General features: G+C 40.9%; 1 long non-coding RNA gene across 2 annotated transcripts in view; it reads right to left on the bottom strand.

Moving 5' to 3' along the window:
* Nucleotides 1-13,363, bottom strand: part of LOC306667285 — a 79,082-nt gene that overhangs the window by 53,296 nt on the left and 12,423 nt on the right. The window contains exons 2-4 of one of the 2 annotated variants that reach the window (XR_013765488.1): nt 3,869-4,093; nt 2,780-2,874; nt 1,560-1,698 (exon numbers count right to left, since the gene is read on the bottom strand). This is a non-coding gene — a long non-coding RNA (uncharacterized lncRNA). The remainder of the gene's footprint in view (nt 1-1,559; nt 1,699-2,779; nt 2,875-3,868; nt 4,094-13,363) is intronic. The other variant, XR_013765489.1, reaches the window with a different exon arrangement.

Here is a 13,363-nt window from a genome sequence, read left to right as displayed (position 1 = left end):
GTTCCCCTATTAAGTGTGTGTGTCCCAGGTTTCTTAAGGAGAGTTCAAATTGGCAGGGACCTCAGAGATATTTAAGTCTAGGTCTACCTTTTACAGATGAAAGGCAGCAGCTCACAGAGACAAAGGGGCCAGCCAAAGGCATACAACCAGTTAGTGACAAGCCTAGCATCAGAGACCAGATGTCAGGAAGAAGAGAGGGTGACCTGCACACTGGAGGGATCCAGTGGGAACTGGAGGCTGCTGGGTTAACTCTACAGGGAGAGGATGAGGCTGTACAGAGGCAATCATATAAGCGTTGTGCTAAAGAGGCTCAGGAAAGAAAGCAAACCTCAGAGAAGAACCAGAGGGAATTAGAAAACAAGAGGTAGTTAAAACATGGCCCATCCTTGATCACACTGTGGGGGTCAGGGCTCTCAGCATACAATTTAGGAACATTCCTAGGAGAATGCTAAGTGGCTCTGATGTTTACTGTCTAAATGTAAAGGTTTAATTTCTGATTCTTAAACCAATCAGTTACACATCAAGTTTTTCTTCAAAGTATTTCTAGGGAATTATTAACACTTACCATTTAAATAAATGTAGAAAATATCTGGTACATATATTTTTAAAGCTTTTCCCTTAAGTTCAGTGTTTTTTATTATCAATTTTTCTTTTATATCAAAGAGACCAAGTGGATCCTCCTTCATATTTTTTAAAGAAAATGATGTGTCAAAATCAAATTTCTGTTCTTAACCAAATATTGTGCACTAAAGTCAATTTATGAGGGTATGCCTTTTCTGGTTTTTCAAAAAATAGTTCAGGAAAGTTCAGAATTCACAAATGGCCTAAAAAAAGTTAATAATAAGTTAAGACAACTTTAAAAAGTTGTCTTTGTAGACAACTAATTCACAGACAGAATTTCAAAGTTTCTTCCCTTGAGGAACAACTGAATTGCATTTCTCCTGGCTCCTTGCTTGACTGACATCAAGTATGGAAAATTGGGGTAAAGAGGAGAGATGGTGACAAGGGGAGAACAAGGGCAGGGTAGGGAGATGAGAGGGCAGGAGGGCAAAGGGATGGAATCCTAGGAGGAGGTTATCTAGGAACTAAGACATGTCTAGTGGACCAGATATCTCCTCTGGAAGGTCAAAGAAGGTCAGAATCACTTACAGATCTGATGACAGATGGTGAGGTGTTTGAAACAGGTTCTGTGACTGTGAAAAGTACAACTGTTTCCTTAGCTCCAAGTCAGTCCTTGCCTTCTTCAAAACATCATGTGTCCTGGTCACCGAAATGACAAAAGAGTGCCACAGAGCAGGAATTACCAGCTAGGCCCAAGTTGCTGGGCATGTATTTTCTAAAGCGTTTAAGCATTTTCTTCTGACCCATAAATCATGGTCTCTTGTTGATCTATTCTTCCCCTCCCTCTGACCCACAATTACTCATGGCACAGGAGGGTTGGGCCCAGTGCATCAGACTCTCCCCTCCCAACATTCCTATGCCTCTCTGGTCACTGTTCATCTGGGGCATGTGCAAGACCATCCCTTTCCTTTGCTGCTGCACAACTTAGGGGCACCTACGCTGGCTGATGATGAACTGCTCCAAGTTCTCCTTCTGGTGGTTGGTAGTCTTCAGATGCTCAGTTGTGCTCTGAAGGAGCCTCTCCTGTTTGGATACTTGGGCTCACAGATCCAGGAGTTCCCTCTCCATTGACTCATTCTGGGGAAGAGGGACAGGCTTTCAGACAACAGTTTGGAGACTGAAGGCACCCTGTGCTTTGTGGTTCCTATCAATCGAAAGCGGAACTCTACAATCTTCTCAACACTTCCTAGACTGAGTTCCCTACATTACAGCCTCTCGATTCTCCAGTTCAGAAGAGTTGAGAGAGACCACAGGTAGGAATGTTGAGAATCTGAAAGCCCCCAATCAGACTAGCACAGGCCTACATTCCTTTGGTCAAAGAGACCCTGACCCCAGGCCTGCAGGAAACTCCCAACTCTGAACAAGACCTCCAACTTAGTCCTTGTACAAGTTTTATCTCACCTAACCCCTATCCATACAGGACTTAGAATTTCAGAGATACCATGTCTGGGATACAGGGCTACCCTGATGACAGTGTTCACATTTCAAAACGTCTGTACCTCTCTGCATAGTCAGATGCAAAACATACCAGAAACAATAATGTGGAATTTGAAACTTGGGAGAGGACCCAGAAACTAGCCCACCCTAGGGCTGGCAATAAGAGCCAGACTGATATCTAAACAATTCTTCAGTGTGTCTGCCTTTCCCCAAGACTGGCAGACATGAAAATTTCAAAGGTGTGTTGGGATTCTAGGATATAACCAAAATAAGCTGCAGGCTCAGAGTGACATTCTTTGATCTTTTGATCAAGCAGCCCTGAGGACTGAAGAAGCTTCAAAGGCCCCTGAATTTCAGTTCAAACTTCAAAATTATTGGAAGTGGACATTTATGGATTACCAGGGTGTCGATCTCTGTGCTTCTCCATGTCCTTTTCTTCTCTCTGAATTATTATTCTGGGGGTTGGGTTGTGAGGAGGAATTAAGATAATCAGAGCTTCAATGATACCAGCCGCCATGGATCAGGTGTCTCCCTTAGGATGCTCCACTAAGGTCCAGCACATTCTAACAACCCATGGGGCTCCTGATCCTCAGAAAGCTTTGAAACTGAGAATACAGTATCTTATAGGACAGAAGAGTGGGGCTTGTACCAGAAGATGACACTGGCCTCCTTCCACTATGCCAAGCAGCCCAGGGCCAAGGAAGCTTGGTAAGCTGCTCACCAGAATGTGGTCAGGAGGGAAGCTGCCTCCTCTAGGGTGTGGTGCAGAGCATTAGTGCTGCTTCTTAGTTCATGGAAACATTTGTTGCCTGGTTCCTATGGAAAGGGGGAAGGTAGCCATGGATATCAGTGAAGCTTAAACATCTCAGGGCTCAGGACCCTTTAGACCTGCACAGGACTCAAACTTCCTTTGCAAGTGAGGCACAAACCATGGGCTACTTGAACCTGTAAAACCCTGGTTCATCCCTTTGAGGTCCCAGGACTAAAGTGCTGTTCCCTTTACCTGGAATGCCTCCTCCACCTGGATACCCTACATAAGGCTGTCAAAGCTAATTCTCATGTGATGTCCTCTATAGACCTATTACCTTCCTCACCTACAATAAAAGATCCTTCCGCATCAGTATACTCAAGGCACAAGATATGAATTCTCACATTGAGCCTGTGGACCCTCAGTTGGTTTATCAACAGGGATCTGTGTCTTGCCCCAGAGTGGGGGGTTCCCTGGATCAAGGTTGTGTCTACACATCCATGGGTCTCTGATGGCTCAGACAGCACAGCCACTGGCCCTTATTATCTCTCAACAGAGAAGCACTCTGAGAAGCATTATAGACTGCTTCCCTCCCATTGCTCCATGGGAAAAAAGAAATCCTGTGGTGGTCAGGTTCTTTCTTTTTCCATATATAAGACCTTTATAGATGCAAATCCCTCAGTCTCTGTCCCATCTGATTCATTTAAATCTGTCCACATGAACCAGCATGACTGTAATAAATAATAAACTATCAGAGGGTGCTTATTTCAACACCATATGGACAGCAACACTAAACAAATGCTCTACTGAGGATGGTGACAATGTCCTACATACTTCTCTGTGGCTTTGAGGGAGAATATCTAGTTGGCCTTATCTATAACAGACTAGAATTTAGAATAAATCAGGAGATAGGGAAGCAAGGGCCTGGCTAGAATAATTGGAAGATGATTTCTCTGTCATTGGGAGTGCAAATCACATAAATAGTGGAGAAGGAAGTAGAAACAAGGACAAAGGGAACAAAAAAAAAAAAAGGGTAAACCAAAGAACTGCGGGTGTGACTACCTCTAAGCTATGAGCTTCATGGTCCAGAAAGTTGCATGTGGGTCTCAGGAGAGATAGGATCTTTTGGACCAGCTGTTTCTCCTGCCCAATCTGCTCTCTGAGAGCACTATAGTCATCAGTGGCCTATAACATGGGAGCCATTCTTGCTGGTGAAGGAGCCATCAGTAGCATCACCCTCCAGCTTGGGAGAATTCTTCATTCCTGAAGGAGCATTCAAATCCAGCTCTGAAAAAGAAAACCACAGTAATATGTGATCTGCTGTTATTTATGATATATATCTCAGTTCCCACCAATACAAAGAGACAGTGAAAGAGCCCAGGACCAAGAAAGGCAAAAAAAAAAAAAAAAAAAAAAAAAAAAGCCTTCAAAAATGCAAAGTGGGTGAAGTTCATAGAGACGTTTGTTTATTTTTATAATATTCCTTACATCATTGCATAATGATAAAATTGCCAGAAGAGGGGGGTTTCAAGATGACAGACTAGAGGGTGGCTGCATTTCATGTTGCTCCAGGACTCAGGATTCAAAAGAGGAGATATTGAGAGACTTGGGACCAACTCAAAGCAGCCGGGTGAGTCTCTCCCGTTGGGGAGGCATCCCGGATGGGGCGGTAGTCCCAGAACGCAGGGAACTTTGTGAAGTAGAGCTGCCCAGTGAGACACCTCTACCCCACTAGAGCAGCGAACTCAGACAACTGGGAGCATCGTAGAGGAGGCCGCTCAGCACAGCGCTTGGACTGGGAGCAACTACTGGGGCTCCAGCCAGCTGCCCAGAGGAGGAGCTGCGAGGAGAGCTGTTTGGACTCAGAGCAACCACTCCTGAACACCGGGGCCCACCCGGAGGAGGAGGAGGAGCAGGAGGAGGAGCGCGGCGGGTCGCTTGGACACACAGTGACTGTATCAAAGTTCCAGGAGGCTGCTCAGAGGAGGTGAGTGGTGAGTTGTTTGGACTCAAAGCGACTGCTCCGGAACACCGGGGAGCTGCCCGGAGGAGGAGCGTGGTGGGTCGCTTGGTCTCAGAGTGGCTGCACCAGAGCTCCCGGTGGCTGCCCAGAGGAGGTGTACAGCAGGTCGCTTGGACTCAGAGCGACAAAGAGCAACCACTCCTGAACTCCCAGGGGGTTACCCGGAGGAGGAGGAGGAATGGGGTGGGTCACTTCTACTCGGAGTGATTGCCCAGGGCAACAGGCGGTTGGTGGGAGGAGGAGGCACGCAGTGAGTTGCTTGGACTCCTAGTGACCGCACCGGAATACGGGGAGGCTGTCTGGAGGAAGAGGCGTGTGGCGGGTCTCTGGGACTCGGAGCGATTGTACAGGGCCCCAGGTGGCTGCTCAGAGGAGGGGCCGCATAGCCAGGCGATTAGGTGCAGACCAGGGTCCCAGGACCTAGGAAGCTTCTTGGTGGAAGAGCCGCACAGACACGCTTAGGGGCAGAGCAAAGGTTCCAGGACTGCGGGCAGATTCTCTGAGGAGGGGCAGCCTAAGGAGACTCGTCTGCGAAGGGTGAGGCTCCGAGGCCCAGGAGGTAGGTCCGGGCCCCTGGGAAAGTTGAAGAGGAAGGCAGCCCAGCCCAGGCAGTAGTTGGAGATTGAGGGGAACCTCTAGGACGGGACCTGACCAGCGAGACCTCCCCACCGGGTGAGGTTTTCCCACAAGGACGGTAAAACCAGAGACACAGGCCCAAACAGGCCTTGCCTCAGCCCATAGCCTAGTTCCCCTTTGGATGACCATTGGTCAACAAGTGGAGGCACCTCTGCCCACTAGCAGGGAAAATACCCCACCTGAAGGCCACCACTCCTAGAGAGGCAGCTTCCTTGTGGAGCACCGCATTATCAACTTCCTCCAAGACTTCAGCCCACTGAAGGCTAAGAGGGGATATACTAGAAATCTTCAGGGACATTATAAGTCAATAGAGGAAATCTGCAATATCTCAGCAGTCCACTGATACCTGAACACTATGAGAAAACAAGGGAAGAAAATGCCCTAAACAAATCTAGATGTTACATAAATAAAACACAATGACAGCATGGCAGAAGAAATGACAGAAAAGGAGTTCAGAATGTACATAATTAAAATGATCAGGGAAGCAAATGAGGAGATGAAAGAGCAAATGCAGACACTGAGTGATGAGATTAAAGAGCAAATACAGGCATTGAATGATCGCACCAATCGACAGTTAAAAGAGCAAATACAGGAAGTAAAAGATCAATTCAATAAAGAGTTAGAGATATTGAAAAAAACCAAACAGAAATCCTTGAAATGAAGGAAACAATAAACCAAATAAAGAACTCCATAGAAAGTATATCCAATAAGATAGAACACCTGGAAGACAGAACCTCAGACATTGAAGACAAAATATTTAACCTTGAAAACAAAGTGGAACAAACAGAGAATTGGTAAGAAATCATGAAAAGAATCTACAAGAACTATGGGATATCATGAAAAAGCCAAATTTAAGAATTACTGGGATTGAGGAAGGCTTAGAGAAACAAACCAAAGGAATGAACAATCTATTCAATGAAATAATATCAGAAAATTTCACAAATATGAAGAATGAAATGGAAAATCAAGTTCAAGAGGCTTATAGGACTCCAAATACACAAAATTACAACAGACCTACAGCAAGGCACATTATAATGAAAATACCTAACATACAAAATAAAGACAGAATTTTAAAGGCTGTGAGAGAAAAGAACCAAATTACATTCAGGGGGAAACCAATACAGATATCAGCAGATTTTTCAGTCCAGACCCTAAGAGCTAGAAGGGCCTGGAACAACATATTTCAAGCCCTGAAAGAAAATGGATGCCAACCAAGAATCTTATACCCAGCAAAACTTACCTTCAAATTTGATGATGAAATAAAATCCTTCCATGATAAACAAAAGCTAAAAAAATTTACAAAAAGAAAGCCAGCATTAGAGAACATTTTCAGCAAAATATTCCATGAGGAAGAGATGAAAAACAAAGAAGCAAATCAGCAAAGGGAGGAATTATCCTAAAGGAATGGTCAAATAAAGGAGGAACCAAGTCATGTCAAAATAAATAAATAAATAAATAAATAAATAAATAAAATTTAAAAAATGAACCAAATAACTGGGAATACAAATCATATCTCAATAATAACCCTGAATGTTAATGGCCTGAATTCAGCAATCAAAACACATAGACTGGCAGATTGGATTAAAAAGAAAGATCCAACAAAATGTTGCCTGCAAGAGACTCACATCATAGAAAAAGATACCCATAGACTAAAGGTGAAAGGATGGGGAAAAACATACCATGCACATGGACTCAGCAAAAAAGCTGGAGTATCCGTCCTCATTTCAGATAATGTGGTTTCAAGCCAAAGTTAGTCAGAAGGGATAAAGAAGGACATTTCATACTGCTTAAGGGAAGCATAAATCAGCAAGATATAACAATCATAAACATCTATGCCCCAAACAGTGGCTCATCCATGTATGTCAAACAAATCCTTCTCAAATTCAGAAACCAAATAGACCATAACCCAATAATACTAGGTGATTTTGACATGCCTCTCTCACCACTGAACAGATCTTCCAAACAAAAATTGAACAAAGAAACCATAGATCTCAATAACACAATCAATAATTTAGACTTAACACACATTTATAGAATATACCATCCAACCAAGAGCAAAGACACTTTCTTCTCAGCAGCACATGGATCCTTCTCTAAAATAGACCATATATTATGCCACAAAGCTAATGTTAGCAAATACAAGATGATAGAGACACTACCTTGTATTTTATCAGATCATAATGGATTGAAGTTAGAAATAAATGAAAGAGTAGAAAACAGAAACTACCCCAACACCTGGAGATTAAACAATATGCTATTATATGATGAATGGATAACAGAAGATATTAGGAAGGAAATTTAAAAATTCTTAGAGGTAAATGAGAACAAAGAAACATCATATCAAAATCTCTGGGACATTATGAAAGCAGTACTTAGAGGAAAATTTATTTCATGGAGCGCATTTAATAAAAGAAGTAAAACTCAACAAATAAACGACCTAAGACTACAGCTCAAAGCCCTAGAAAGGAAAGAACAGACCAACACCAAAAGTAGTAGAAGACAGGAAATAGTTAAACTCACAGCTGAAATCAACGAAATTGAAACAAAAGAAACAATACAAAAAATTGACAAAATAAATAGTTGGTTCTTCGAAAAAATAAACAAAATTGATAAACCTTTAGCCACACTAACAAAGAGAAGATGAGAGAAAACCCAAATCACTAAAATTCGGAATGAACAAGGAAAATATCACAACAGACACGAGTGAAATACAAAACATAATTAAAAGCTATTTTGAAAATCTATACTCCAACAAAATAGAAAATTTCGAAGACATCAACAGGTTTCTAGAGACATATGAATTGCCTAAACTGAACGAGGAGGACATACACAATTTAAATAGACCAATTTTAAGTAATGAAATAGAAGAAGTCATCAAAAGCCTACCAACAAAGAAAAGTCCGGGACCAGATGGGTTCTCAGCTGAGTTCTACAAAACCTTTAAAGAAGAGCTCATTCCAATACTTCTCAAAGTATTCCATAAAATAGAAGAGGAGGGAACCCTCCCAAACTCATTCTATGAAACCAATATCACCCTGATACCTAAACCAGAGAGAGACACATCGAGGAAAGAAAATTTCAGACTAATATCCTTAATGAACATCGACGCAAAAATTCTCAACAAAATTTTAGCAAATCGCATACAAAAACATATTGAAAAGATAGTGCACCACGATCAAGTGGGTTTTATCCCAGGGATGCAAGGTTGGTTCAACATCAGGAAATCAATAAATGTCATTCACCATATCAATAGACTTAAAGTCAAGAATCACATGATTATTTCAATAGATGCAGAAAAAGCATTTGATAAAATACAGCACCCCTTCATGCTCAAAACACTAGAAAAAATAGGGATAGTGGGATCATTCCTTAACATTGTAAAGGCCATCTACGCTACGCCCATGGCTAATATCATTCTAAATGGTGAAAAACTGAAAGCATTCCCCCTAAAACCTGGAACAAGGCAGGGATGCCCTCTTTCACCACTTCTATTCAATATCGTCCTTGAAACTCTAGCCAGAGCAATTAGAAAGACCAAAGAAATTAAAGGGATATGAATAGGAAAAGAAGAACTCAAACTATCCCTATTTGCTGATGATATGATTATATACTTAGCGGAACCAGGAAATTCCACCAGAAAACTTTTAGAACTCATAAGTGAATTCAGTAAAGTAGCAGGATATAAGATCAATGCACATGAACCTAATGCATTTTTATACATAAGTGATGAATCTTTGGAAAGAATAATTAGGAAAACTACCCCATTCACAATAGCATTGAAAAAAATAAAATACTTGGGAATCAATCTCACAAAAGAGATGAAAGACCTCTACAATGAGAACTACAGAACACTAAAGAAAGAAATTAAAGAAAACCTTAGAAGTTGGAAAGATCTCCCATGTTCATGGATAGGAAGAATTAATATTGTCAAAATGGACATACTACCTAAAGTGCTATAGAAATTCAATGCAATTCCAATTGAAATCCCAATGGTGTACTTTACAGAATTAGAGCAAGCAATTATGAAATTCATCTGGAAGAATAAGAAACCCAGAATAGCTAAAGCAATCCTTAGCAGAAAGATTGATGCATGGGGTATCGCAATACCAGATCTTCAACTCTACTACGAAGCAATAGTAACAAAAACGGCATGGTATTGGTACCAAAATAGACTGGTAGATCAATGGTACAGAATAGAGAACATGGACACAAACCCAAATAAATACAATTTTCTCATACTAGACAAAGGGGCCAAAAATATACCACGGAGAAAAGATAGCCTCTTCAACAAATGGTGCTGGGAAAACTGGAAATCCATATGCAACAGAATGAAATTAAACCCCTATCTCTCACCCTGCACAAAACTCAACTCACAATAGATCAAGGACCTCGGAATCAGACCAGAGACTCTGCATCATATAGAAGAAAAAGTACGTCCAAACCTTCAACTTGTTGGCTTAGGAGCAGACTTCCTTAACAGGACTCCCATAGCACAAGAAATAAAAGCAAGAATCAACAACTGGGATAGATTCAAACTAAAAAGCTTTCTCTCAGCAAAGGAAACTATCAGTAATGCGAAGAAAGAGCCTACAGAGTGGGAGAATATCTTTGCCACTCATACTTCAGATATAGCGCTAATATCCCGAATCTATAAATAACTCAAAAAACTCTACACCAAGAATACAAATAATCCAACAAACAAATGGGCGAAGGAAATGAACAGCACTTCACAGAAGAAGATCTACAAGCAATCAGCAGATATATGAAAAAATGTTCAACATCTCTAGTAATAAGAGAAATGCAAATCAAACTATCCTAAGATTTCATCTCACCCCAATTAGACTTGCGATTATCAAGAACATAAGCAACAATAGGTGTTGTCGAGGATGTGGGGAAAAAGGTACACTCATACATTGCTGGTGGTTTTGCGAACTAGTGCAGCCACTCTGGAAAGCAGTATGGAGATTCCTCAGAAAGCTTGGAATGGAACCACCATTTGACCCAGCTATCCCACTCCTTGGCCTATATCCAAAGGACTTAAAATCAGCATACTACAGAGATACAGCCACATCAATGTTCATAGCTGCTCAATTCACAATAGCCAGATTGTGGAACCAACCTAGATGCCCTTCAGTTGATGAATGGATAAAGAAACTGTGGCATATATATACAATGGAATATTACTCCGCCATGAGGAATGACAAAATTATGGCATTTGCAGGCAAATGGATGAAATTGGAGAATATCATGCTAAGTGAGATAAGCCAATTTCAAAAAACCAAAGGACGAATGATATCACTAATAAGTGGATGATGACACATAATCGGGGGAGGGAGGGGTTAATGTTAGGGTTAGAGTTAGGGTTGGGAAGGGGGGGCAAGAATGGAGGAAGGAAGGACTGTATAGAGGGAAAAGCGGGGTGAGAGGGGTGGGAGAAGGGAAAAATAACAGAATGAATCAAACAACATTACTCTATGTAAATTTATGATTACACAAATGGTATGCCTTTATGCCATGTACAAACAGAGAAAGAACATGTATCCCATTTGTTTACAATAGAAATAAATAAATAAATAAAAATAAAATTCCCAGAAGACAAATTTTGTCTTTATGATAAGTGGGATATTTAGGACAAGTATTATTACAAACATAAAAAATTTTCTGGGTAGAAAAGGTACAGAAGCTGGACACAGAGAACACATTTAAGAACGGAGGAACTACTGGGCAGTGATGCAAACAGAACAATAGGACAACTGTGGTAAGAAGAATGAGGAGAAAGGCAGCCACAGAAGATTCAATAAATAGGACTGAAGGCTTTGTGGCACACAGAGAAATTTTTCTAAATTCACATAACACACTTACAGAGGACCAACAGTTATTTGCATTAATAATTTTCCTTCATGGTTTCCAAGCCATTTAATTGTCATATTTAGCATTTGTCCTGGTGAAAATGGCAGGATCTGAGCCAAAAGAAAAAAGAACTGTGGAAGACCAGAGTTGGAGAATTCATGTCAACTTTCCAAATTCAAGGGAAAGAAACTAAATCTATGGAATCTGAAAACCACAGTTTTCAGTACACCTTGAACACTCTGCACAAATCATGCACAGTCTAGTCTTGACCACATACGATCTAAGGCAGCAGGACTTCCCTCTCATATCATTAACATACATATGCCACGTGAAAAAGCAAAAGTCAACCAATCACTTAGATGATATGTTTCTTTTATTCAGTACAAAAAAAAATGTTTCTTTGATGAACAGGTATTCCAAACAAATATAATTTCCCTCTTAAAGACTTGTTAGGTATAATTTTATAAGACAATTTTGAGTATAATTTTCTATGTGCTGTCTAGTACAATGCCTTCGAGTGAAACTTAGATATGCACAAAATCATATGTATATGCAAATGTGTATGAAATACACACACATATACACAGATATATACATATATGTTAAAATATTGATCAAGGGCTGGGGTGCAGTTTGGTGTAATCTTGCTTAGCACACAGAAGGACCTGAGTTCAATTCCCCTGGACTAAGAAAATAATTTAAAAGTTTATCAAAATGTGAAGTATCACCAAACAAACAAACAAACAACAAAAAAAAGTTCCTGGTAAGAGAATAGTGGGTCAGTGCAGGTTCCAGTTCAGTACTCTGGGGGCTGGGAGCAAGAGGAAGAGTAGGAACTAAGCCATGGGGCTGCATCTGAGCTGGTGCATGGGAAAACAGTGACAATGGAAGCCTTGTTAGAAGGAAGTGGAGAAGTGACTCAACACCACACCCACCATGGTAGCTCCAAAAGGGGAAGGCAACAACCTAATGTAATGCTTTGCAGTTCCTGCCATCTGGGTACTGTACTTAGCAGTCCACAGATGTTTCTTACTTAAAGGCCACAATAAAAAGTCCATGAAATTCTCCACTTTCATTTGACAGTTGAGGTCATTATCTGATAAATGAGTATTCAGCAAAAACCAAAGAAAGTAAGGATTAACATTAACTAAGAATATCTGGCACAAGAATTTGGAGGCTTAGGCTTAGAGAAACCTGAGCAGAAGTGATTGAGGATATGGCCATGCAGGTGATTAGAGAGGGTGAATTAAATGGTGCACCACATAGAAAAACAAGACACAGAAGTGAAATAATGTGTTAAGAAGTTGGGGAACGGGACTCTGTTAACATTCAAATTAAAACTAGGGAAACAAGGAAGAGACTGGATATTGAAGAAAGCCAGAGAGATCTAGTAAACATGCTTATCTGAAGAGGCAGGCAAGAGATTGGGGCAGAAGTAAATGTTTAACATATGAAATAAATGTGCCTGCCACCATCACTTTCCCATAGCCATGGTTTCCTTAGGGACAAGAGCATTTTGCCACAACCGAGTCCCCATATGTGAAGGAAAGGGAAGTTACTCTAGAAAGTGTAGGAAGGTCTGTGATACTGACAGAGCCTGGTCATGTGGACGGAAGACTGACTGAAAATCAAAGCATCTGATTAGAGTCTCTAGGCCCTGTAAACCCCAACTTGTCTATTGATATATCAATGCCCCCTTCTGCCAGCTGGATCATGTAAAATAAAAAGAAAGTAAAAGCTGTCCTACTATAAATGAAATTGGAAAAAACAGACTCCAGGGCAGTATGTATCTCCCACCTATAGTCAAACTTCAATAGATTTTTCTTCTGCCTTTTTAGTTTTTACAATCATTTTCTTACATTCTTTCCTTTTCAAAATTAGAGCTTTATAGTTATACATAGTAATAAGTTCATTTGGACAAAGTCATACATATATGTAATTTGATTTTAGTTCAGAATTCCCCACTTTCCCTCCCTCTTTTTCCTGCCATCCTCCCTACCTCTACCAATCTCCCTCATCTATTCTACTAGACTTCCTTTTGCTCATCC

This window comes from Sciurus vulgaris, assembly GCF_902686455.1.
Source record: "Sciurus vulgaris genome assembly, chromosome: 8".
Classification (NCBI taxonomy): domain Eukaryota; kingdom Metazoa; phylum Chordata; class Mammalia; order Rodentia; family Sciuridae; genus Sciurus; species Sciurus vulgaris.
This window is presented reverse-complemented; position numbering and strand designations above follow the sequence as displayed.